Source organism: Ursus arctos, unplaced genomic scaffold, assembly GCF_023065955.2.
Source record: "Ursus arctos isolate Adak ecotype North America unplaced genomic scaffold, UrsArc2.0 scaffold_26, whole genome shotgun sequence".
Taxonomy (NCBI): Eukaryota; Metazoa; Chordata; class Mammalia; order Carnivora; family Ursidae; genus Ursus; species Ursus arctos.
The window spans coordinates 23,672,977-23,698,048 of record NW_026622941.1 but is presented as its reverse complement, the minus strand read 5'-3'; the positions used below and the strand labels follow the sequence as shown (position 1 = coordinate 23,698,048).

At 36.6% G+C, this 25,072-nt stretch overlaps 1 protein-coding gene and 1 pseudogene across 9 annotated transcripts in view; both read left to right on the top strand.

Annotated features, from left to right (window-relative positions):
* The window catches only part of LOC123000103 (putative ankyrin repeat domain-containing protein 20A5), a 388,417-nt gene that overhangs the window by 216,451 nt on the left and 146,894 nt on the right, over positions 1 to 25,072 (top strand). The gene's annotated exons all lie outside the window — the stretch shown is intronic.
* LOC130544879 (protein kinase C-binding protein NELL1-like) overlaps positions 735 to 25,072 on the top strand; it is a 46,255-nt pseudogene continuing 21,917 nt past the window's right edge.

The window sequence follows — 25,072 nt, the reverse complement described above, 5'->3', positions numbered from 1 at the left end:
GATTTTCTCAGTTTCTCTAATTTGAGAAATTTTACCCAAATTCTCCTTTCTTTAGACATATCCATATTTATAGGTACTTTAATGTAGTGATTAAAAGCACAAGTCCAGGAGTCAGACAATCATGGGTCAAAATCCTGTCTGCTGTAATCATGTTTAGTTCAGAGAAATTGCTTAACATCTTTGTAACTTATTTTTCTCCTCTATAAAATAAAGTAAAGTATCTACCTCTTGCACTTGTTGCAAGACTTAGGTGAGCCCTGTGCTGGGCACATAGTAAATGTTCAATTACCTTGGAGCTCTTCACCATAATTTATCAGACTTTCCCAAAGGCCAATTTTATATTATGTATTCCCCATCTTTCCCTAGAAATAGTTTCCACACTTGTTTGAATACTTCTAAACCATAGCTACTGCTCACAACTTTCTTATTACAATATACCCAGGTGGCACATACAAAACCAGAATAGAGGTTAAAAGGGATGAAGTCGCAATTGTATTCTTAAACCCATCAATCTTAAACCCTCACCCACAGATGTGGGTCAGGAACCACTATCTAAAGAGAAGTATATAGAAAATAAATTTGGCTCTATCACTGACCATATGGTGTGTAAGTTTGTTTGTGTGCATGTGTGTGTGCACATGTGTGTGCTAAAGATGAAAAACCCATATATATATATATATATATATATATATATATATATATCCCTTGTATATTTTGTAAATATTTAATTTTTATTTATAAATATTCAAGTTTATGTCATATGTGGGAAATGACCATTCTTCATACTTCATATTAGTCAGAGCTTATCAGATCAATGGGTCCAGTGTGAGGCATCAGACCTTTAAAAGAATGTGGAGAAACTGGAACAGATACTGAGAAGAGAATCACAAATATGCAAATGATATATGAAAAAGTCAAAAGAACTGAAGCTGTTCAGATTTAAGAAGGTCAAGGATGACCCGGTTTATTTTCACGAATAAGAAGAGCTGTTCATGAAGACTCTGATCAGCTATTCCTTGTGTCCACAGAAGACCAAACAAGAGGAAAGGAGTACATTAAAACAGTATATATTTTTAAATTTTTATAAAGGGGGTGCCTGGGTGGTTCAGTTGGCTAAGCATCTGCCTTTGGCTCAGGTCATGATCCCAGGGTCCTGGGATTGAGCTCCATGTCAGGCTTTCTGCTCAGCAGGGAGCCTGCTTTTCCCTCTCCTTCTCTCTGCTTCTCCTTCTCCCTCTAGCTCTGCCTGCCGCTCCCCCTGCTTGTGCATGCACTCACTCTCACTCTCTCTCTGTCAAATAAATAAAATCTTTAAAAAAAAAAACAATAAGTTTTGTATAAAGAACTTCTAGCGAGTTTAGCGGTAAAATAACAGACTGGACTACTGAGTTCGTTACGAGGTCTGTATTAGAGGAATTTTGCCTTAAAGCTTTATAGATAATCACCAGACCCAGCATTTTCAATTTGACTTCTACCTGAACCAGGGGCTGCACCAGATGAATGCTGGAGGTTCTTTATTGGTTGGAATATAATAAGAAAATACCAAGGGGCTGCATATACATACGAGATATTTTGTACAATTAAAAATCTATTAAAAAATCAACTATTGAAGAGATGCATCAGCCACAATGTGGAGGCAAGTGTTTTAGCATTTTCTGGCTGTTACACAAAGCACATGAGACCCATCAATCAGCTTCTAACAGACAATTCCAGGTCAACCAGAATGACAGGATTTTTAGTGCTGATTGCATTAGGTTTGCATTTGCAAAAGAGAAAACCAACAATTTCTTGGAACATAAATCAGTGTGCATGCCTTGACCCATAACCGGTGAAACATACAAAATAAGAAAGGTTGCCATGAAATTAATAATTCTCAGTATGGATGGGAACGTTTCCCATATTAAATTCAGAGTGGATTCATTCTAGGAACAATTTTGGTGTAGTGGCTCTCACTTATTATACATTACTGACTTTCAGTGCTCAGCAGCCAAAATACTTTGGCTCACTCTCATGCCCCAAAAATTGCATAAACTTTTCCCCATTCCAGAGCCATTTACAATATCTCCAGATGTTATTTCTTCTCACTTTATCCACTGCTTTTCTCTGAAGTCTCCTAAGAATTTCTGTATACTATTTACACTGTAATACATTAACGATGCTTCAGAGCCATATATTGATTTTCATAATCCTCCCAAAATTGTATGCCTTTATTTCTTTACTTGGTTGATATATTTTCTTAATCTGTCACAATCTCAGATAAGCATCTTCTGCAAGTCTGTGTTTCTCCTCTCACCTGCATATGGATTTGCACAGACATTGACAAATGAAATGTATTTTTCAGCCAATGTTTGTTGTCTCTGACCATATCTAAAGGGCTTGGTTGACTGCACATAATAAACAAAACAACAACAAAAATAATGAAACAAATCAAAACCTTGTGATTAAAATCAGCCAGAACTTTGGGGCACCTGGGTAGCTCAGTCGGTAAAGCGTCTTGCCTTCAGCTCGGGTCAAGATCCTGGAGTTCCTGGATCAAGTCCCTCATTGGGCTTCCTGCTCAGCAGGGAGCCTGCTTCTCCCTCTACCCCCACCCTGCACGTGCTCTCTCTCTCTCCCTCTCAAATAAATAAATACAATCTTAAAAAAAAAAAATCAGCCAGAACTTTATGTATCACCCCCATGAAAAGATCTGGAAGTGAGAAGTCCTGGGCTGGTAAGGCAGCTTTAGAGTTACACAGTTTTTGGACACCTGTCCATTTACTCTGCCATCCTCAGGATATAGCTCTGTGGTCCAGGTGGCACCTAGCTCCAGCTATCACATCCACATTCCAGGAGGCAGGATGGAAGAAGGAAGAGTTGACACACCCCCTACAAGAAAATTTCCTGGATGTCCCATACACTTCCAGTTGATTCTCATTGTCTGAAACATAGGTGGGTAGCCACTCCCAGCAGCAAAGGAGATTGGGAAGTGTAGTCTTTTACTCCAGGTGACAATGTGCCCCACTAAAAGCCAGGATTCTGCTATCATGGAGAAAGTAATCAATGGATGATGGACTGGACAATGACAGATATTGTGTTGACAAGAAGAGGTTCAGCCCAAATACAGTGACTTAAAATGCCAGCATGATGGGGCCTTGCCCTTTGGTAACTGTGCAGCAAATGCAGGGCGTCATTAACAGGGCCATGCTGTGCATGGTTCATTCAGTAAGTGTTCATCAAAAAAATCTTCACAAAAACCTGGCAAGAAGGTGATATTATGTCTCAAGGCTAAATAATTTCATTTCATAGGTGACAAGTCTGAAGCCTAGGACAGATAAGTAATACACCCCTAGCCACATGGTTAGTTCATATAAAGTTTACCAACTTTATATGAACTAACTTCAACCCAAGCAGTCAGATCCCTGGATCTATGACTATTCAACATAGTGTTGTATTGCTTATAGAGTAGCATAGGGGCATTGCCTTTCTAAGATTTTTCAGCATAAACCATGGCAGAACTTTCAGGGATTCTGTGATACTGACTGTACTATGACAACATATATACATGTGTACATGCACATAATCTCCGTATATAAAAAAATATCTCTGCCTTCATTCAGACATCATACGCAATTTTTAGGAGTTGCTCTGAGCGTATTGGTGGTAACATCCCATTTCTTTTTCATCTTTTATTTGTTAAGTGTTGTCTTTATTTTTCTGCTTGCTAGAAATGTGGAACTGTGAAAAGTTTTAGTTACCCTTAGTTGCTGCAGTGCATTCATTCTTTTGAATCATTTTATTCTGATATTTACCTAGGAGAGTTGAGATATCTTCATGATTCAAGATGATGATGTCAGTCTATTTGGTTGGGAAAGGCCAAGCCATTGTCAACTCAGGCATAGGACAGGTGACAGACTTATTGTAGAAAATACGACTGGGGAGCACCTGGGTGGCTCAGTCAGTTAAGTGGCTGCCTTCAGCTCAGGTTCCAGGGTTCTGGGATCGAGACCTGTATCAGGCCACTTGCTCAGTGGGGAGTCTGCTTCTCCCTCTGCCTCTGCTGCTGCTCCTGCTTGTGCTCCCTCCGTCTCTCTCTCTCTGCCAAATAAATAAATAAAATCTTTAAAAAAAAAAAGAAGATTGGAAGGATTTAGGGTATTGATTTCAGTCTAAAGAAAGGCAGTCTATTGTTTTGATTGTACAGGAAAAAAATCAAAATTTTACTCACTATATAGTGACAGATGTTTGGCAAATTGTAAAATATACCTTAGTCCTACTGAGAGTCAAATTAATAGATGTTACCTTAGAGGAAACCAATCTGTGTTTTTAAAAAAAAAAATCCATATTTTTTTCTAACTCAAATTATTGTATTTCCTTCATGCGAAATCAAAACCTTCTAGTCAAGGGTCTATTATATAAATATTTCATGTCAGTTGATGGGTGAAATAGTGTTCTTTTAAAATAACTGATGGAGGGTAGAGAAGATTTAATGCTTGTGGAATTCATTAAGATTTCATATTGTTCTGAAAAGGGATTTTCATTGCCCATGAGTCATGTTATAGTTTTCCAGAAAGAACTGAAAGAAAATGGAATAAAGATATTGAGATAACTTTTTCAAATGTTTGTTATAGAAATTGTCAAACATATAAAAAGTAGGGATAATACTATTATGAATTGACATGCTCCCTTCCCCCAGCTTCAACAGATGTCAACATAAGGCCAATCTGTTTCATCTCTCCTTCTATCACCATTCCCTTCCCTTCTACATGCTAGATTATTTTGAAGTAAATCTCAAACATCATCTCACTTATTTGTAAATACTACATTATGAACTCGTGCAAGATAAGGATTCTTTGGATTTTTAAAAAACATGTTCCCAAACATAATATCACTTCTGAAAAAAAATAATAATGGTATTGAGAATATGATATGCTAATTCTATTCTATCTTTTTCTCTCTGCTTTTTAACAGTTGGTATGTTTAATGAGGATCCCAGAGGGCTTATATATTGCATTTTGTTGTTATAACTCCAGTGTTCTTTTAATATATAGGTTCATCTTTTTGTTTGTTTTTCTTGCATTTATTGAGAAAACTTATAGAAATCTCATATTGTGAATTTTGCTAATTTGTGTTCCTGTGGTGTCATTTATAGTGTTCCTCAGTCCCTTATATTTCTATAAATTGATCAGAATCACATTTAATTTTTTTTCCTTTTTGCAGGAATACCTCAGAGATAGGGTTGTCTACTTCTTATTGCATCATATCAGGAAGGACCTGTGCTTAGTTGTCTCTCTTTTTGTGATCCATTGATTTTTTAAGTAATGTCAGCCAAATTTTTTCATCTCATCAGATTTCCACCTAGCCATTTTAGCAAATATTTATGATCCCTACCTAAATCAATGATCTCATTAGGGGTTACAAAATTGAGATAATCCAATTTTATAATTACTTCTTCACTTATTAGCTGGAATTTTTTCTATAAAGGACAGCTTTTCTACATCAACTATTTACTTGCTTACCGTGAATTACAGGAAAGGCATATAAATGCTTGATTCTTTCCTTTATCAATCAGAATAATGAGCTAATTCCTAAGAGATTCTCTTTGCAAAAGAGAAAACCAACACCTGGTGAAGTTCACCAATGGACTTTTTAAAAGTATTATTGTAAAAGTATTATAAAAGTATTATTTTATGGTTTTAAAACATATTTACTATGTTTGTAGTCTACTGCTATTATTTTTTTCTTTCTATGCTCAATTCATCCTGTCTTTGGGTGGTGAGAACATCTTCAACTTAGTTTCTGAGTTCTTTTCAGGACGTACGAGAGCAAAAAGATGCTCCATGTTCATATTTGTATATTTCCTGCCCTACATCTGGAATCTGCCATTTCTCCAAAGTTCCTTTTAATGGAGAATGGTATTTAGAATCTCCAGTCTAGTTGCTGAGTGGACCATTGTTTCTAGATCTTTTCAGTAGTCAAAGCTATGAAAATAGTTGAGAAGTCTATACTAATATTTACAAATCAAATTTTGGTTACAGGATTTTTACTTATTTGATTTATATTTGTCTTATTCCACCTTCACCAAAAACCTCGGCTCTTAAATGGAATAATATAATTATTTATTTGTTTTATCTTACAATAATTTCAGAGGAACAATATGTTATATTAATATTATGATTATTGAGTAGAATTTTTATTATTTGGAAGACTTTTTTTTTTGCATTTATTTATGTCCTATTTAGACTATATCCTACCAAGGATATACAGAAAAATTACCATTTTAAAGTCACTTTGAAATAACTCTTTCCTGGGTGTTTATGCCAGAAAACTAAAAAAAAGAAATTGGTTATTATTTTCTTTTAGCTTTCTAATTTTAGGGTGCTGTATTTAAGTTTTTTTATTTTAGGATTATGTAAAGCATTTATTTGTTTCCAAAGTAAAATCTACAAAATATTTTGAAAAATCTAACTTTCATCTCTAACCCTTTACCTAATTCCCATTTTCACCTAAAGGTAATCATTGTTATTAGCTTTTGGTTTATCTTGATATTTTCTTAAAAAAGATAAATGTGTGTGCTTGTGTGTGTATATATATTGTCCCTGTATTCCTTAGCTATAAAATGGCATAGAATACACATACTATACACATTGCTTTTCTCATTTAATGGTATATCTTTGTAATCACAGCTGCCTGGTACTCATTTCATTGGTGTTACTTTAGGCTTATTCAAATAGTCCACAATTAATGGGCATTTGGGTTCTTCCTAGTCTTTTGCTATTACAGAAATGCTGCAATAAATAGTCTTCTTCACCAATTACAATTTATTTGACTAGTATTTGGATAAGGATTTAGATTATTTCAAATCTTTCCGTTTATAAGCCAAAGTACAAAAACCATCCTTCCATACATAACTTTGGTTATCTTACTAGATTGTAAGCTCCTGGAGAGTTTTTCATTTTCATTTCATTTCATATTTTATTCCTGAAATACACATAAAAGAAAGCTCTTCAATTTGAGGGCATTCTGTACTTACTGATTAAGCTATGCAGGTTTTGAAAAATACATGAGGAAAACACATACATCTTTTTGGAAAACATATACACATCAATGTGTCAGTTATCTTCAAGATTAACAACATAAAGATGCTTTTCTATCAAATAGATTTTTATCTGTATTTTGTTTATAGTAAAGTTCCTCTAAACAGAAATTATTCTCAAATAAATGCAGAATAAATTTAAAGGAAGGGAACAAGAGAAAGAGAAGTTCTTTTTATTGAGCAGCTGCCATGCTCAAATTAGTCCAACAACAAAAATTAATTGTGGATCACTAATCTAGGTGCTGGGAATAGTGTTAAATTAAACACAACATCCTTGTTTCAAGGACCTGATTTTCTAGTGGAAAGACATATATTGAAAGACACGGATAATAAAGTCATAGAGAAATACATAATATATTTTAGGAAACTGATAATGGTTAGAAGAAAATCCTTGGGAAGGGGAGTGGGATAGGATTCAGAGCACAAGTGATGGGTGCAGCCTTAGATAGGAATGTGGGTTGGTGGATTTGGGGTTGGGAAAATAAAGTAAGTCCCTTTTCATTGCATGTTTTCCCAGGGAAGAATGCAGTGAGAGTGGGTGATGAGATGGTACTAGAAGATGTAAAGTAATTGATTTGAAAAGTAGGAAAGTGAAGTTACTAGGTCAGTACTGTGGTAACAAATGCTGTTCTTCTGGCTCACTTTGCTAAAGGAAATTTGACTGCCTATGATCTGGCCAAGAGGGTTAAGAACATTTTCTTCCCACTCTCATTAAACTGATTAGAATAAGAACTAGCACTGGACTGGTAGGCAATCCATAGATTGTAATGTCTAGCCTGTGGCATATCACCTTTGACATGGGCACGCAATGGTTTGAAGCAGTTTCCTTTCTTAGGAATTTGGAATTAGGAAACTAATGAGAATGAGGCAATTAGCAGCCAGTTCAGAAGCTGAAAGAGCACAGTGAGAGATGCTATTACCAAGTTGAAGCCCTGACAGGCTAGTTAGGAGAAAGTAAACACTGTGCTTAAGCTGAACAAATATTTCAGAAAGAATAGAAAGGATATGCAGAGAAAAGAAAAGAAGGAAGAGAGGTAGAACAGAACCAGTATAGTTGCTTCATTTCATGAAAACATTCCAGTCCCAATTCCAGTCACGTTTCCTTCAAGAGAATCCACTTTGACTTGAACTAGGCTTAGTTGGTATAGTGGACAGCTGCCATCAAGGTGCGCCCAACACCTATTTTCTCTCTTTTTGCTAAGAGCACACTGATTTTTCTCTAGGAAAACTATTCTTTCTCACTAAGGTCCATGAAATTTGGATGCAGTTGGCCCATCTACTCATTCCGTCTGTGGGTACATGACCCATGTTTGGTCAATTATCACTCCTTTAATCACAATAATTGGTTCATAGAAGGCCCCAGGACATAATAAAAGCCAATGAAATTCAATTTGGGAGGGATTTGTTGCAACTTTGAAAACAGATCTTTGGCTGTGGTTCTTAAGAAGATAGGATAGTGGCTAATATGCCACCATGTGAAGAGATCTAAAAACTGAAAGAAGAAAAAAAGCAGAAATGAGAGAAGGAAAAACAAGACTAAATTAAGATGATGTCATATGAACCCCTGGATCTATTCATGTCTGAAGCTGAAAAGTACAACTGCACCAAGCATGGAAAGGATTAGGTCTAATATCCTAATCCTAAACTATATATGCTTTTGATTAGAAAAATACAAATGACAATGATAGAGATCCAGATTCAGAGGAGAAAATTGGTATAAAATCAGTTGTGACCTTACCTTTGAACCGCTTCTTCCTATGGATTTTCTAGCATTTCAGGTTTTTTATATCCTATTATCACCTCCAAAATACTTCTGATTATTCTTTGCTTATTTTCCTCTGCTGGGGAGGAGATATAGAAGACCAAATTTGTTCCTTGGTTTCTGAAGCTTACCTATTCCTATTAAGAAGTACTGTTTTTAATTTTTTTTTCACTCTGCCTTCTTTCCTGGAAGTCAGGAGATCTGAGTTCCAGATCTAATTATGCCTGGGATCAGCCCTGTGACCTTGGGTAGCTCATCACTTTCCTCCAGCTTACTGCAACTTTCTTATTTGCAAAAAAAGAAGGCACCAGACCAAACCTCTAAGGCGGGAAGAGAAAAAATCTGGTACTTGTGCTCCCATCCCTCTACCCCCTGCGTTAGCCTAGCCCATGAGTCACTGAGCCCATATGCAGTTTTAGATAATTCTCAGGAGAAAGAAATCCTATTTGCTTTAGCTGCTTTGAGGTTTCTTGAAGCTCCGAATTCTGTGATACTTCCAAAGAAGAATTTGATGAAATTTAATATTTTATTATCTTTACCTGTATCTCCTACAAGTTAACTTCTTTTTATAGATAACTGTCGGCAGTCAGGAAAGAAATTTAATCTTAGAATTTTTAAGTTTTGTTTAAAAGCTTACTATCAGAGTATAGGTTGTATAAATGAACTCTGACAGAGTCTACCATTAAGTATACTAAAATAAGGAAATTGTGCCATTATAGTGAATAGTTTGCCAAAAATTCTTTTCTTAAGAGGCTGAAGATTTGGAACATGGGCTAGAGTGACTGCATCAGCCTTTCATAGTCATCCAGGCTTAAGATGTGCACTCTTCCATGGCTGCTCTTAACATCAAATCAGTGACATTTGGCTACATGTGTTTCTTCATGAACATTCTCATTGCTACCAGGCTGGTCCAGCCCTTTATTATTTTGTGCCTAGAGCATTGCAATATGGTTATAATTTGTCTTTTGGACTAATTGTTTTTTCACTTGCTTCATCATGGACACATGCTCATATTGACCTTGCTAAGACAATAGATTGTCATAGCATCTCCCTGCTTAAAACCCATATTCCATGTCTCAGCTCCACAAACCATGGTTTGGCCCATATTATGTTTTCCCACTCCTCTACATGAGCTTGCTGCTTAGCTTAATAAATTATGCAGTCAACTAGTATTTTTAGGGGGTAGCAAGATGTATGCTATGGCTGAATATACAACTATGAATAAGGCATTGCCCCTGTCATCCCAGAGCTAGTATTCTATTAGGGTAGCCAGACAAGTAAATAGGAGATAAAATACACTAGAGTGAACTCCACCATAGGGGAGAACATGGAGAATTATGGGAACCCAAAACAGCGGCAAGTCATCCAGTCCTAGAGCCCCAACAAGGCTTACTTGAGAAGATGGCATCTCATTTGAGTCCTATAAGACAAGTAGACTACTCTGCTCATTGGCCCTACAGATGAGAAACATCCTTCAAGGCCCAACTCAAACCTCAGACTACAAAATGTTTCCTTACCACCTGGTTAGTACCACTGGTACTGTTGGTACTAAAGTTACCACTGGTAGTACTGGTACTTCTCCCCACTCTGAGCTTCGATAGCATTTACTCATTTATTCATTCAAACAGCAAATACTTATTGTGTCCTATTACCTACCAAGAGCTATCTAGGCCCTGAGATACAGCAGTGAACAAATAAGTCCTTGCCCTTGGGAACCTACACCGAAATGAAGTGAAACAGACAATATCAAGCAAAGAAATAATATATAATATGTCAGATGTGATAGCTCCTGTGATGAAAAATAAAACAGGGAAGGAAACAGATAATGGGGGATCTTATTTTAGATAGGGTGAAGTCCCCCCTGCTAAAGTGACATTTGAGCAGAGAGATGCATAAAGTGGGAAGAAGTTTGCAGGTTGAAGGAACATCAAGTAAAGGCCATTCAACCAGGAGTGGGTTTGGAGTTGTAGGAACAGCACTGACTTGCTTTGTTCATTTGACTTCTCTTTGGATATAGGCTCCATTCATTATTGCCCTTTCACATGAGTCTGAGCTGTTTCTCTTAAACACGTTTTCAGTTTATGGAGGCTAAGCACGATAACTTCACCTTCTTTATAATGTTGCTCTTCTTCCTACTCCCAAATCCCCTCCATCAGTCCAGTGTCTTCATGAGGCTATCAAGAAGTGTTCACTGACTAAATGTGAGCTGGGATTTATTCATGTTCTTGATGTATTATATACATTATAAGGCACTCGTACTTTCCTTACCTGGCTGATACTAAAAAAGAACACTCCATAACCACTAAAAGGAAAGGGTGGGTGGTGAGGAGGAGGGTGCAGAAACAGACAAAATGTCCTCAGAGTACCAATTTCAGGAGCCTGTGAGTCTGTTTCAAGGGCAAGAACTAGAATACTTGTGGCAAGAAATACTTGTGTTTCTGCAGATTTCAGTGTGGTAGGGGTGGACTGGGAACCAGAATTAGACGGACAACTCCAAAAAATCGATTTAGTAAATTGTAGTGTGTGAGTTGATTAAGTATTGATCAGTGACCCAGCTCAGGTCTGAAACAGCCTCAGAACCACCTTCTGAATAAGCCATAAAGCAAAAGAATTATGCACTGATTTAACTGGTAATCTGATTGGGGAAGCTGTGAAGTCCTTGGGAATAGGAAGTTAAGAAAGTTTGAAAATTCACTTAAATGTTTGTCTTTTTAAAAATCAATGCTCCAAACATTACTAAGGCAAACAAGATTAATTAAGGAACAGATGGTCTGGAAAACTCTGGATTCATTCTTATTTGAAACTCAGGAAGTACCTGATCCAGATTTCATTAGGTATTTTAGGATACATTTAGCATGTAAATTCTTTAGGTGCTGAGTTTGAATAGATCTCATGTTGTAGAGTAGCAGTGCAGTCTTTGGACCCCAGCAGATCCGGTGAAATCAAAACTATTTTCATAATGAAGGTAAGATGTTATTTTCTATTTACTATGTCCCGGTGGTAGGGAAATCAGCTGGTGTCTTTGCAGGAATCAAGAAGATAGCATCAGACATTGTGTTCTTTGTTGCCATGTATTCACTGTTAAAAAAAAAAAAAAGTCTTACTTAAGACTGTCCTTGACAAAGCAGTGAAAATTTATGAAATTTCAGCCCTTGACTACGTGTCTTTTAAATATTCTGTACATATTAAGTACATCTTCTGCATACCAAAGTACAATATTTGTCTATAGGAAAAGCCATTGTTTGAGTTCCAGGCTGAGTAACACTTTTACTTAAACGAATGTCTACGAACTATCATTTTATCAAAAATGAATGAAGTGGCAGGGGGAACCTGGGTGGCTCAGTCAGTTAAGCATCTGCCTTTGGCTCAGGACATGATCTCAGGGTCTTGGGATGTAGCTCAGCTGCAGGCTCCCTGCTCAGCGGGAATACTGCTTCTCCCTCTTCCTCTGCGCTCTGTCCCCGCCGCCCCACTCTTGCTCTCTCTCTCAAATCAATAAATAAAATCTTTTTAAAAAAATGAATGAAGTGGGTATGTCACTTTAAGGAAAATAATTGCTATTAAGTGCTAATGATAACATTTAAGCCTTCAAATGAAAATTCAAATTTTGGAAAAATTTGTATCTACCACTGTGAGCTTGAAGCTTCCCCAAATTTAAAAGGGACTTTTAGGATGAGATTTGCATTTATTACGTGGATATAAACTAATGTGATATTTTGACCTTGATTAATGAAATGTGTCAACATTTGGAAGATCTGCATAACTCAGTGAACCTGTAATTTTCAAATGATCAATGCATGTTGTTACAAAGCATGCATGTGTAAAAGATCCATTCAAAATATAACATACACCAGTGAATTTTAATGTAACACAGTACAAAAAGTTCATTGATATAGTTTCTGATTCCACACTGCAATAACCATTAATAACTTGTCAAGTTTTGGTGTCATATCAAAAAATAAGATCCACAATTATCTGAAAGACCATTAAAACATTCTTTCTTTTTCTAACTACACATCTGTGTGAGGCCAGATTTTCTTTATATTTTCGACCAAAGCAACACATGGCAAAAATAGAATGCAGAAGCAGATATGTGGATCCAACTATCTTTAGTTAATCCAAATATCAAAGATATTTGCAAAAGTGTGTAAAAATGACTCCCTTCTTGCTAGATTTTTCTGTCTTGGAAAATATAATTATTTTTCATTAAAAATATGTTATTTATATTAACATGTAATGAGGTTGCCCCTGTTATTTTTAAATTAATAAGTATTTAAATATTCCTAGGCTTAATTTCTAATATGATAAGTATCAATAGACATAAATTGATATAGACATATCTCTTTAGGCTGTAAACTCTTTACAGTCCTTAATAATTTACGTAAAGTATCCTGAGCCCAAAGTGTGGGAGAACTGCTGCTATCAAGGGTTAATAATTATTATATAATAAAATAATCTAATGAGGATCAGCAACATAGAAAACAGTCTCACTTTCTCTGGTTGGCATGAATGCATACATAGATAAGAGGACTCTGTACATGCATGGATAAATAGATAAATGCTTTCTCCTCGCCTCAGACCTTGGGGGCAGGGAATTGAGTTAATCACAAATCTCAGTCTATGATTAATGATCCCTGTAAAGCTCTGCTCCTGTTTTATTTAAACTATTCTAATGTGTTTGCTATGTATCCATTTTTGGGTTTGTGTATCTACTTGTGAAACACATATTATGGTTTTATATTGCATATATTTTTAGATTTACATAAATGGTACTATGATATATATATATATATATGGATATTTATATCTATATACATATATATAATTTTCTTTTTTATCTTAGCATTATATTTTAAAGATCTAGCCTTGGTATCACATGCTGATAAGAAAAGCCAGACAGACAAGTCATCTGACTTATGTATATTTTTCTCATCATACACAGCTAGAGATTTTATGATGGCATATGAAAATTTTACCCTTTACATGACAAATATGAAAAACCACCTCTAAGCTATAAAATTCATACAACCAAATACAAAATGACCTTACCATTTGCTTTCAAAGTCCACGCCATTGAACAGCTTTTGTTGACGGTCTATGTGGGCCTTGTGCTTGTTCCACCATCAGAGTTTCTTATAAACATGAGATGGACTGCAGAACTTCATTTTGTCTCCCCAACTATATGATCTTAGGCAAATTACTTAACCTCTCTTTCAGTGTTCACTGTAGAGTGGGATTAATAATAGTACCTGCTTTATGGTGTTGATGTATGAGTTAAATGAACTGATATTTGTAAAGTGTTGAGAATGGTACCTGGAACATAGGAAGCATTATGTAGGTATTTGTGAAGTGAAATGAAATGAATGAAAAGAATATGCCACCTGAGAGCATCTAACTTGTTCCTATGAATCATAATTTGCTTTTACCATTAAAGCATTTCTCCCCTTTATCTTCCTGAGGAAAGTGTTTTGGTAATAAAACATCTCTCAATGATTATAGATAGAGGTAGGAAGCTCTTACTCTGTTATTTTATAGGCATTCAGTTTTCATACCTTGTAAAGAAATTTTGAAAACCCCAAGAATGACATCATATTCTTTAAAACTTTATATAAAAGTTCTAAGTAATGATTAGATTCTCAGAATAAGAATCAGGAGCAGAGATTCATTGATCAAAAAGATTCTTGTGTGTTTAGAACAAGAAAATAAAAGGACTATACATTTCACGTCAAATATAGTAAGTTGCCAAGCTCTTTAGGGACCACAAAGTTATCCTCTTTCTCCTCCCAAGACTTCTATGACTTCATCATTCTCTCCTGGCCATTAAAACAGAATTCCCAGCAACAGGAGCTGTTAAGTCAGAGCAACTACAACAGCCTTCAGGTGCTTTCTATGACCAAGTAATTCCTGGCATGAGGCATTACATTTTTCATTACTTTTATCCTTATCACTGATGAGGATGTCATTTTGGAAGCACTAACTGAATACCAGAAAAAGATGAGCATTTTTAATGGGATCTGAAGAAATCTTTCAAATGAAAGACCAGTGATGGGATGAATTTCCTAATTTGAAAGCAGACTAAATTTAATTGTTTCAGACTGTTTTCCATTATAGGCCATTGCTAACTTTTTTTCCAAGAGTGCTTGCAATCACTTACTTTTCAGATTGGGTGCCCTGGAATAAAGCCAGATTAACTCTGAGCTGTGAATTTTACAAACGCTCTTGTTTAACCTATAATCGATTTAAATAGAGCCATTCTACAAAATGCAAACATGGTAATTGGTGCAATTTTATTTTTTTGCGTGAAACAGCATTCAAGAATATGCTGGCTTTGACTTTCTGGATCTTTGCACAGCCAGAAGTCTGGCAGAATAATCACTGAAGTTCAAATTAGAGCCCCAGATGGAAACACAAACAGGGGCCACCACTGTGTCTGTTTCATGCTTCGAAGCTCAGTTCTGGACAGAAATGTGTTTCTAGTTAAAATGTAATCATTTCCAATTCCTTCTGATCACTGGATCATATTGTAAAGAAACAGCCTGAGGACTACAATTGCTTTTAATTACCACTGAATGTTGATTGAAATTTTCATTTCCTTTCCATACTTTGTATTTTTATAGAACAAACAAGAATAAAATAAAGATATGGCCTCTTTATACTTTAAGTGTATTTTGAGAAAGATCTTTATTTAACATTACCCTCTTTGAATTAGGATTTCTTTGTCAGGATTGGATTTTCCCAGCTTTCCTTTATCATGGATTGCCTGCTGAAAGAGCCAAGTTAGTTTAATATTCTTGAATGGTCAGGTTTAAAATTAAAATTTTTTAAAATTCAGTAAGACTTAAGAGAATTCATATGCTTCTCTGATTAAAGAATTTAAAACTGTAAGATAGGGGCGCCTGGGTGGCACAGCGGTTGAGCGTCTGCCTTCAGCTCAGGGCGTGATCCCGGGATTGTGGGATCGAGCCCCACATCAGGCTCCTCCGCTGTGAGCCTGCTTCTTCCTCTCCCACTCCCCCTGCTTGTGTTCCCTCTCTCGCTGGCTGTCTCTATCTCTGTCGAATAAATAAATAAAATCTTAAAAAAATAAATAAGTAAATAAAACTGTAAGATACTTTGGACAAGGTTTTCTTCCAACTGCACCATGCTTCTACCTCCCCACACCATTTTAAAAATTGAATGTATACCAAGATTATTGTGAGAGACAAGGTATAAAACAAATGAATCAAAAAACTAAAAATATCCTCTCATGATAAAGCTTTATGGAATATTCAATATTTGAAATTCTACATTAGTTTTGCTCTTCATATATTATTGGAATGCTATAAATAACAACTATTCTTCTTTTTAGCTGGGACGTAAGACATGTATCCTAAAACCCACCTAAAAATTTTGGGTGAATAGTGGCACCCAAATTCTGCTTAAAATAGGAATAAATGGCAAATAGAAAGATGTTGCATGGCCTCATGTGATTTGTTCTACAGTGTTTCATTCTGAACAACCTACATGGTGAAAGTAAATGTACTTTTTCATGCCTTTCTGATTATTTCAAGGTTTCTATCACAGATCGAAGAAAAATGTCTTAGGAAGTTGATTGTACTGTAGAAATACATGATCTCCAAAATGTATCCCATGTTTGGGTTTCCCAAGGAGACACTAGAAATAAAGAGAGGAAATTTATATGTATATCTAGTAAGGTTTCATAAAGCAGTATGTTTAACCAATCCACAAAATGTTATTAATAGCATAAGCTGTGGAGTCAGAGATGCCTAGGTGGTTCAAATCCATCTTACTAATTCTGCGACCTAGAGCAAATAACTCAACCTCTCTGTGCTTAAAATTTCTTGCCTGATAAGTGACTAATTATAACCCCTCCCTCAAGAGTTCTGGAGAGAATTAAGTCAGATAAAATGAAGTATTTGGCACAATAACAGAAACATAGTTCTGAACAACAATTACAGTTGTTATGGTTAAGTATATGGCAATACACAAAAAGTATAAACTATTGTCCCTGCCTTTGGAAATATTTTCTCACTGAGGTTTTGATACACATACGTGAAAAGCTGTATTTATTGCAAATCAGAATATGATTCAATGTATCTAATAAAAGCTTTAGTACCCTAGAGAGGAAGAAATTGCTCTGGAATGCAGTTGTCTGACAAGGCTTAATGGGAGAGAGAGGATTTGAGTTGAACTATAAATGAGATGGAAGATTCAGATATTGAGAAAGGAGGTGTGGTTTATTTCAAATGTGAGCAATGGAGGGGAAAATGGTCATTTGCATGGGATTTTGTGGGATATCTCTAGACCAGTGAATATGTGCATTGGCTAGAGTGAAAGGTTATTCTTGTCAGAGAGAGTGTTGAGAAAGTGTGGAAAGTAGCTTATGGATATCCTTAAAGGCCCTGGAGTTTTTTGAGTAGGGGAATGAAATGATAACAGTTGAGGAAGATTTATTTGGTTGCTTCCTGTTAGGTGAGCTAAAGGAAGGATCAGATGGAGGAAGGATGCTGAATCAAGGGATAATTTATGTGCGGAACAGGATAGAGGTTCATGAGATTGAAAAAAGAAGATAATAATAATAATAATAATATGAAATTAGATAATGTAGTTTACAACCATAACCTAGTTTGATCCTCTTAACAACCCTAAAAAATACTGCTAGACAGAGAAAATGATATGAGTTAAGTCTGGTTTTCTGATTCTAGAACTCAAGCATTTAACCATTGTCCCATAGTGCCTGCTCCGTATGAGAAAACTGGTGCGTAGAAGTTCATGCATTATTTCCCTCACAAAATAGTTTCTTTTTAGATCAAATCCTAGCTTAAACAATATTGTATAAATAAAGAAGATCAACCAAATTAGAAAAGCAAAGTTGGGAAAGCTTCAGAGTGAACAGAAGGGAAGCCTTCGGGTGTGTCCTGGTTGGAGCTTTTTGGCGTGGAGAAACTGCAGGCAGGCTACCTAGAAGCAGGGCATCTTGTGTGATTGGTTAGGGGTCTGTACTTGACTTTCTCTGCTTGGTCCTAAATTGAAAGTGGGGACAAAAAGCAGGGAAGCTGTCAGTTATTAATCAAGTCCTGACCATTTTGGGCTGATTTTTACAGATGTTATAATTTGGCTTCCTGGGTTGTCACTAGAGATAGCAATCTGGCTTCCTGTAAGTCTGACTTACAGTTGCCTGGCTTCCTGGATTGTTTACTGTATATAGAAGGTTGGTTTTCTGGGCAGGTCGGTATAGTTTGTGAGTCAAAGTTCTATTTTCATATATGGCCTATCCATTTTCCATTTGTATATTCAGTCTCTCAATATTTTTTAGAGCTTAGTTGCCTTTGAACTCCTTAAGTACTTTCTGATTCTGGTGAAAGAAAGCATTATTCAAGACACAAATGCTAGAAGTCTAACTGAAAATTTATTTGGGAGTACAAAATTAAAATTGAGTATCTGAGGCTTATAGACATACAACATTTTCTCACAGAGCCTACAATATGCCTAATCTACATGTGCGTGGTTGTATATTTCAACTCAGCTTCATGCCCACCCTCTTTCTAAATTCTCCCTTCCATTGCAGGGGAGGATCCTGGGAACTACCTTTGCCAGAATCCCTAGCCAGCAGATTTTAGGTAGGATTCTCCAATGAGAGGTTTTTCCTTGAAATATAAAATGGGGGAAAAATCCCTTATTCCTCAGTGGCAGCCATGGGCAGGCAGGATTGGGAGATGGTTACTGTGAAGTTTTGCCAGTGACTTCCACACATCCTCCTCTCTGAGAAACACTCACTTTGGTGAAGCAGCTAAGGTCAATGGAGGTAGCTTTCCTAATATCCTTGTACTTCTAGTTTTCCTGAAATTTTGCAGGGGTTTCCCTGACATTTGCTCTCCTAGCCCTTCAGATGGTTTGGTAAGTCTCTAGTTCCCAGGGTTAAACCCCATTTTGTTCAAAATACCTACTGTGATTTTTGTTCTTCTGACTGACCCTGAGGAATGATCAGGCATTCTACCAAAAATAGGGGTGTACACATTCTCTGAGAATATTCTGGATGAAACTGGAAACTATTGTTAAATAGTGAAGACAAGATAGAGGCACAGCATGAAGATAGAAGCAGAGAGTCTAAGATGCTACACTGCTGACTCTGAAGATTAGGAAAGGGACAAGAACCAAAGAAACCTGTAGAAGGCAAGATATACAAAGAGAGATCTATGCAGTCCCTCATGTGAGTAAGAAATTAATTCAGCTCTTCTGGAATAAGAGCTGTTCTTCTTGGCCACTGTACAGCAGAAAACATTGACTTTAGGAATGATACTGTCCATTTGAGAACTGGAACACAGCTATTTTGAACTGCAGAGCAACAGTCTGAGGGATGAGATCCAATAACACTATTTTTACATAACGGGAAGCCCGGGACTGAAACACTTTCATACTGGATGGTAGATGGACAATGGCACAAGGTCATGTTGGTCAGTGAAACCAAAAGCAAGGCTTATTCAAGGGAATCATCCAAGATGGGAATATCATCTTTATGCCAAATGCATATGTAACATAGTGTCTGAACCTGAATCACACTTGTCCAACTTGCAGTGATTTCTTAGGCTTGGTACAAGGAGTAATGGACTTTCAGGAACTTTTGGCCAAGATGCCTACAAAACTAAATTATGCAACAACAAGACTTAGTCAACTGGAAAACTGTCATTGTGAGATCTGCCAGGTGAGTAGACTTTTCTGTAGAGATCAAGTCTCTTGGGTTGATGGTGAACACTGCAGGAACTGAACATGCCAAATGGTGCTGTGGAGTATTGAAGGATGCCCCATCCCCCTCTCAGTTGCTCCCCAGACTCCCTCCCCATGCACATTACTGGCCAGTGCTATAAAGTCTGCTGACCAAAATGTATCTATACAGGAAAAGTTCTTGCAGAAGGCCAGTGGATTTTAACTAAAAGCTACTGGGAATGCTGAGGTGAAGTTTTAGTAAAAATTACAGAAGCATTCCCTCCTTTGAACTGCTCAGAAAAGGATCACATGCAGTAGAAGTTATAACTTTTGTACAGACAGACCTAAATGTGGTGAAAACTTACAGCGCAAAAACTGGAATACAAAAGCTTCTCATGAGTGCAAGAACAGTTACATCTGTGTCCAGAGAGACTCTACCTGCCATGAGAATATTGATGAGTGTGCACCTAAAATGCATTACTGTCACGCCAATGCTGTCTGTGTCAACTTGCCTGGGTGACATCGCTGTGACTGTGTCCCGAGATACATTTGTGTGGATGACTTCTGTACAAAATAGGATGAATGTGGCTGCAGGCAGCACACCTGTGATGAACATGCCATCTGCACCAATACTGTCCAGGGACACAGCTGCACCTACAAACTGGGCTGAGTGGGGAACAGGACTGTCTGCAGAGTATTCTGCCAAGAGGGTAGCAGATATGGAATATCATGGCTCCAAACAAATGTGTTTGTCTTCTGGAGTCAAAGGAAGCCACTGCAAGAAAGATATTGATGAATGTACAGGGGGAATCATTGAGTGCCACAACCACTCCTGCTGTATTATCCTGCCAGGGTGGTACCACTGTAAGTGCAGAAGCAGTTTTTAGGATGATGGAGTCCTGTATTGACATTGATGAATGTGCCATAAAAACTCATACCTGTTGGAGGGATTCTGCCTCTATCAACCTGGCAAGGGGATTCAACTGCCTCTGTCTTTCTGGGCCCTCTGCTCTGGTGACTGCCCCCACGGGGAACTGCAGTGCAATAGGCAGGTGTGAACCTTGAAAGAAAACAGTTCTGTCTGTTCCTGCAAGGACCAAAAGATATTCTGTCAATAGACAGCTTATGATTGCTGGAATCCAAATGTTGACCTTTTCTGTTGCCCAAAGTGTGAGACCAGGGTCACAAGTCTATATTTAGATCAAAATGGACACAAGATCTATCAAAGTGGAGACAATTGGACTTACAGCTGGCAGCAGTGCTGGTGTCTGGAAGAAGAGGTAGATTACTGGCCACTTACTCCAATTTGAGCTGTGAGTACACAGCCATCTTGGAAAAGCATTGATGTCCCCACTGTATCTGTGACCTAGTTGAAAACATTGCCTATGACATCAGAAAAACTTGCCTGGATGGCTGTGGCATTTCAAGGCTTAGCAGCTCAGTGTGAACATGGCTGGATCTCCTTGTACAACCTGCAAATGCAAGGATGGAAACGCCTGCTGTTCTGTGAATTTGGAGTGTTTTCATAATAATTGAAGTATTTAAAATGGATTCATCATCACAGGAGAAAAATGGACAAAATGACCATCCAATGTAATGACGAACAGAAGTTGATGTTTTCTACCACAGAGTGTTATCAAAGTCTGCATCTGAGAAAAGTGTTTGGGGAATGCATTTTGGACCTACCACTTTGTTCATTCATGCTAACATAGTCTAGATGACCTACAGTGCAGTGCATTCAAGTCTTTGGTTGTTAGAAGTTTCCCATGTTGCAAATCATGTTTCCCTTATCAGATCATTTGCAAATACATTTAAATGATCTCATGGTGAATGTTGATGTTATTTTTGGTTTATTTTGTGTACTAACATAATAGAGATTCAAGTTCCTTTATTTATTTATTTATTCTTTTGGACTTTTGGATCAAATTCTACAAATAAAGCTGCCTATTGTGATTTTTGTCACCCCAAACAAACAGACACACACACACACACACACACACACACACACACACACACAGCAAAAACAATTGTGAGAAAAATAGTAAATGTTTTAGGTCCTGTATTAGACTTAACTTCTTTTTTTGTTGTTGTTTTTTTTTTAGGATTTATTTATTTGAGAGAGACAGAGAGAGTTGTGAGGAAGGGCAGAGGGAGAGAGAGAATCTGAGAATCTCAAGCAGACTCCCTGCCAAGCAGGAGCCTGACACAGGGCTTGATCCCACAACCCTGAGATCATGACATGAACTAAAGTTAAGAGTCAGACACTTAACTGACTGAGCCACCCAGGCGCCCCTAGACTTAACTTCTTAATATGAGTATCATTTCTTATTTTTCTTTATCTTCCCAGTGTTTAGCACAAAGTTTTGCACAAATCAGTCATTCAATAATATCTGTTAAATCAAGTTGAATTCACTATACAGATGAAAAAGAAACAGGAATTTTGAAGCAGACCAAGTCAGAAAAGCAGTTGATCAAAAACGAAAGTAAGTATAGAAAGAAAACAATAAAATCATAAGTGAGAGTGAAAATCTATATCCTGCTAAGGGCCCTCTACAAAGAGGAAATTTAAGATCAAAGCATTAATTAGGATCAGTCTTTGAAATATCCTATGGTTTATTTTTGGTTCTATTTTACTTTTTAATGCCTTTCCTCATTTTCCTTTATTTCTATTGCTGTTAACTCCTTCCAAACTAATCTCAAATCTCTTTACTTTCTGCCATCTCTGTTGTTACTAGCCTAACCCAAGCAATGCTTAGGTCACTGGGACTTCTGCAGTAACCTCTCAACTCAGCTTTCTGCACCCATTCCAGTGCCCCCAGTTCATTCTCTAGATCTGCACTGTCCAGGACAGTAGCCACCAGAGACATGTGGCTACTGGAGCACTGGAAATGCTGCAGGTTTGAATTGACATGTGCTGTAAGTTTAAAATTCACACAAGGGAAAAAATATATACACACTAAATTTCAAAGACTTAGTATGGAAAATAATGTAAGACGTCAATAAACTTTTACACTGATAAGATAATGATCTAATGGTTTGGATATGTTGGGTTAAATAAAATCTATCAGTAAAAATAATTTGATAGATTTCTTTTTACTTTTGAAAACGTGACTAATAGAAAATTTAAATGTCCTGTGTGGCTTGCAATGTATTTCTATTGGGCAGCCCTGCTCTCGACCGTAATCAGTGATCCTTTTAAAACAAAAGTGTGTTCATGTCATTACCTTGCTTTAAACCTTGCACATAGGATAAAAACCAAGATTTTAATGTTGCCTTCAAGCACCTGTCTAATCTGGCCCCTGCCTACCTCTCCAGCCCCACATCCTCCTCCTCAACCCTGATAGCTTCATCCTTCTTTCAGTTACACTCTTCTCTTCTTAGCTGCATTCCTCTCACATGTTATTTCCTACCTGAAGTGCTTTTCTCATTCTTTATGTGTGCAGTTCCTACTCATCCTTTAGGTCTCAGCTGAAATGTTACTATGTTACTACATGAGGAGGGCATTACCTGACAGTTTGTAATCTTAGCATGAGCTGTCATAACAAAATGAGACAGGTGGCTGGGTGGTTTAAACAACAGAAATTTGTTTTCCCACAGTTCTGTAGGCTGGAAGTCTGAGATCAGAGTGCTAGCATGGTTAGGTTCTAGTGAAGGCTCTCTCCCAGGCCACAGGTGGCCACCTTCTTCATGTGTCCTCATACGGCAAAGAAAAAGAGACAGAAACTCTGTTATCTCTTCTTATAAGGGCACTATTCCTATCATAAAGGCCTCATCTAAACTTAATTATCTTCCAAAGACCCCCATCTCCAAATACTATCATATTAGGGGTTAGGGATTCAATATATGAATTTTGTGGGGCAATTGCAATTCACTCCATAGCATTCCCCAATCAATATTAGATCTGCTATTATTTTATCTTACAGCAATAGGTCTTGTCCTGTGTAATACTTATCACAATTTGTAATTATGTATTTATTACTTTGACAGGGATAGCATTGCAGAGTGCTTATTCAGTAAATGGTTATGTCAACATTTTTCTTGGGCTTATGTACTTTTAGAGATAGAAGGAAACAGATGTCATCTAGACAAATGTCTTTGTTTTAGATGTGAGGAAACTGCTACGGTTTTACCTTTATTTAAAAAGGGTGAGTTCTCTTTTTTGTGATGTATATCTTATAGAGTTAGTAATCTTTAGACTGAGAAGCTGTATGATAGTACAATTTATCATACTATGATAAAGTATGATAGATGAGATGAGGAGGTCCTGCACACTGGTATCAGGAATGCACAGGCTTACCTCATATCTTGGAATTATTTAACATGGACTCACTCTGTAATGCTGTGTGTGAGGGAGAGTGTGAGAGGATAAGCCTTTAAATTTCAAAGAAGCCTGATCTATCTTTGCTAGTTCTAAGTAACGCAAGTTTTTTTTTTTTCAAATAATTGAAATTATATGAAAAGAGTGAAGTTGATTGTAGTTGTTATCTCTTAGCTTTGTCTGTCTGATGAAGTCTTGATTTTTGAAAGATATTTTCCCTGGGTATAGAATTTTAGGTTTATAGTACTTGAAAGATATTTCCATTTGTTTTTTGCCTTTCTTGTCTTTGCTCCTAAGTATGTAACGTATCTACTTTTCTCTGGCTACTTTTAAGATTGTCACTTTATTGCTGGTTGTCAAATACTTGATTACAATGTAATCATGTACAACGTAAACCATGACTTTCATGGTTTTGTTTATATTCATTCTACTTTGGGTTTGTTGAGCTTCCTGGATGTGTGGGTTAATAATTTTTATTAAATTGAAAAAAAAAAGTTTAGCCATTTTTTCTTCAGATATTTTTTTTCTGTCCTTCTATCTTCTCTCCTTTGAGACTCCACTGTCCCACAAATAATTTTTTCAATTTTTTGGTCTCAGTGCTTAATTTTGCATAGTTTCCTTTGCTATATTTTGAAGTCACTTGATTTTTTTTTTTCTTTAGCAGTGTCTAAGCTATTGCTAAACTTCTCCAGTGTAGTTTTACATCTCAAATCATGTACTTTTTTTTTTTTTAATCTCTCAAAGTTCCATGCAGGCTTTTCTTATGTCTTTTGCTTTTCTTTTTATGATGATTATGTTTTGCTCTACCATTTTAAACATATGGGTCATAGTTACACTAGCCATTTTAATATCCTTGTCTGTTGGTTTCATCATCTCTTCCATTTTTGTGTCTTTTTCTCTTGGTTATGGGGTCATATTTTCTGCTTCTTTCCATATCTAGTACTTTTAAATTGAGGTATAATTGACATTAATATTATATTATTTTCAATTGTACAACATAATAATTTGATATCCATATACATTGCAAAATTATCACCACAATAGGCTTAGGTAACATCTGTCACCTTAACATAGTTACAAAACTTTTTTTTCTTATGATAATAATTTTTGAAGTCTACTCTTGCAGAACTTTCAAATATGCAATACAGTATTATTAACTATAGACACAATGCTGTACATTACATCTCCATGACTTATTTGTTTTGTGTTTGGA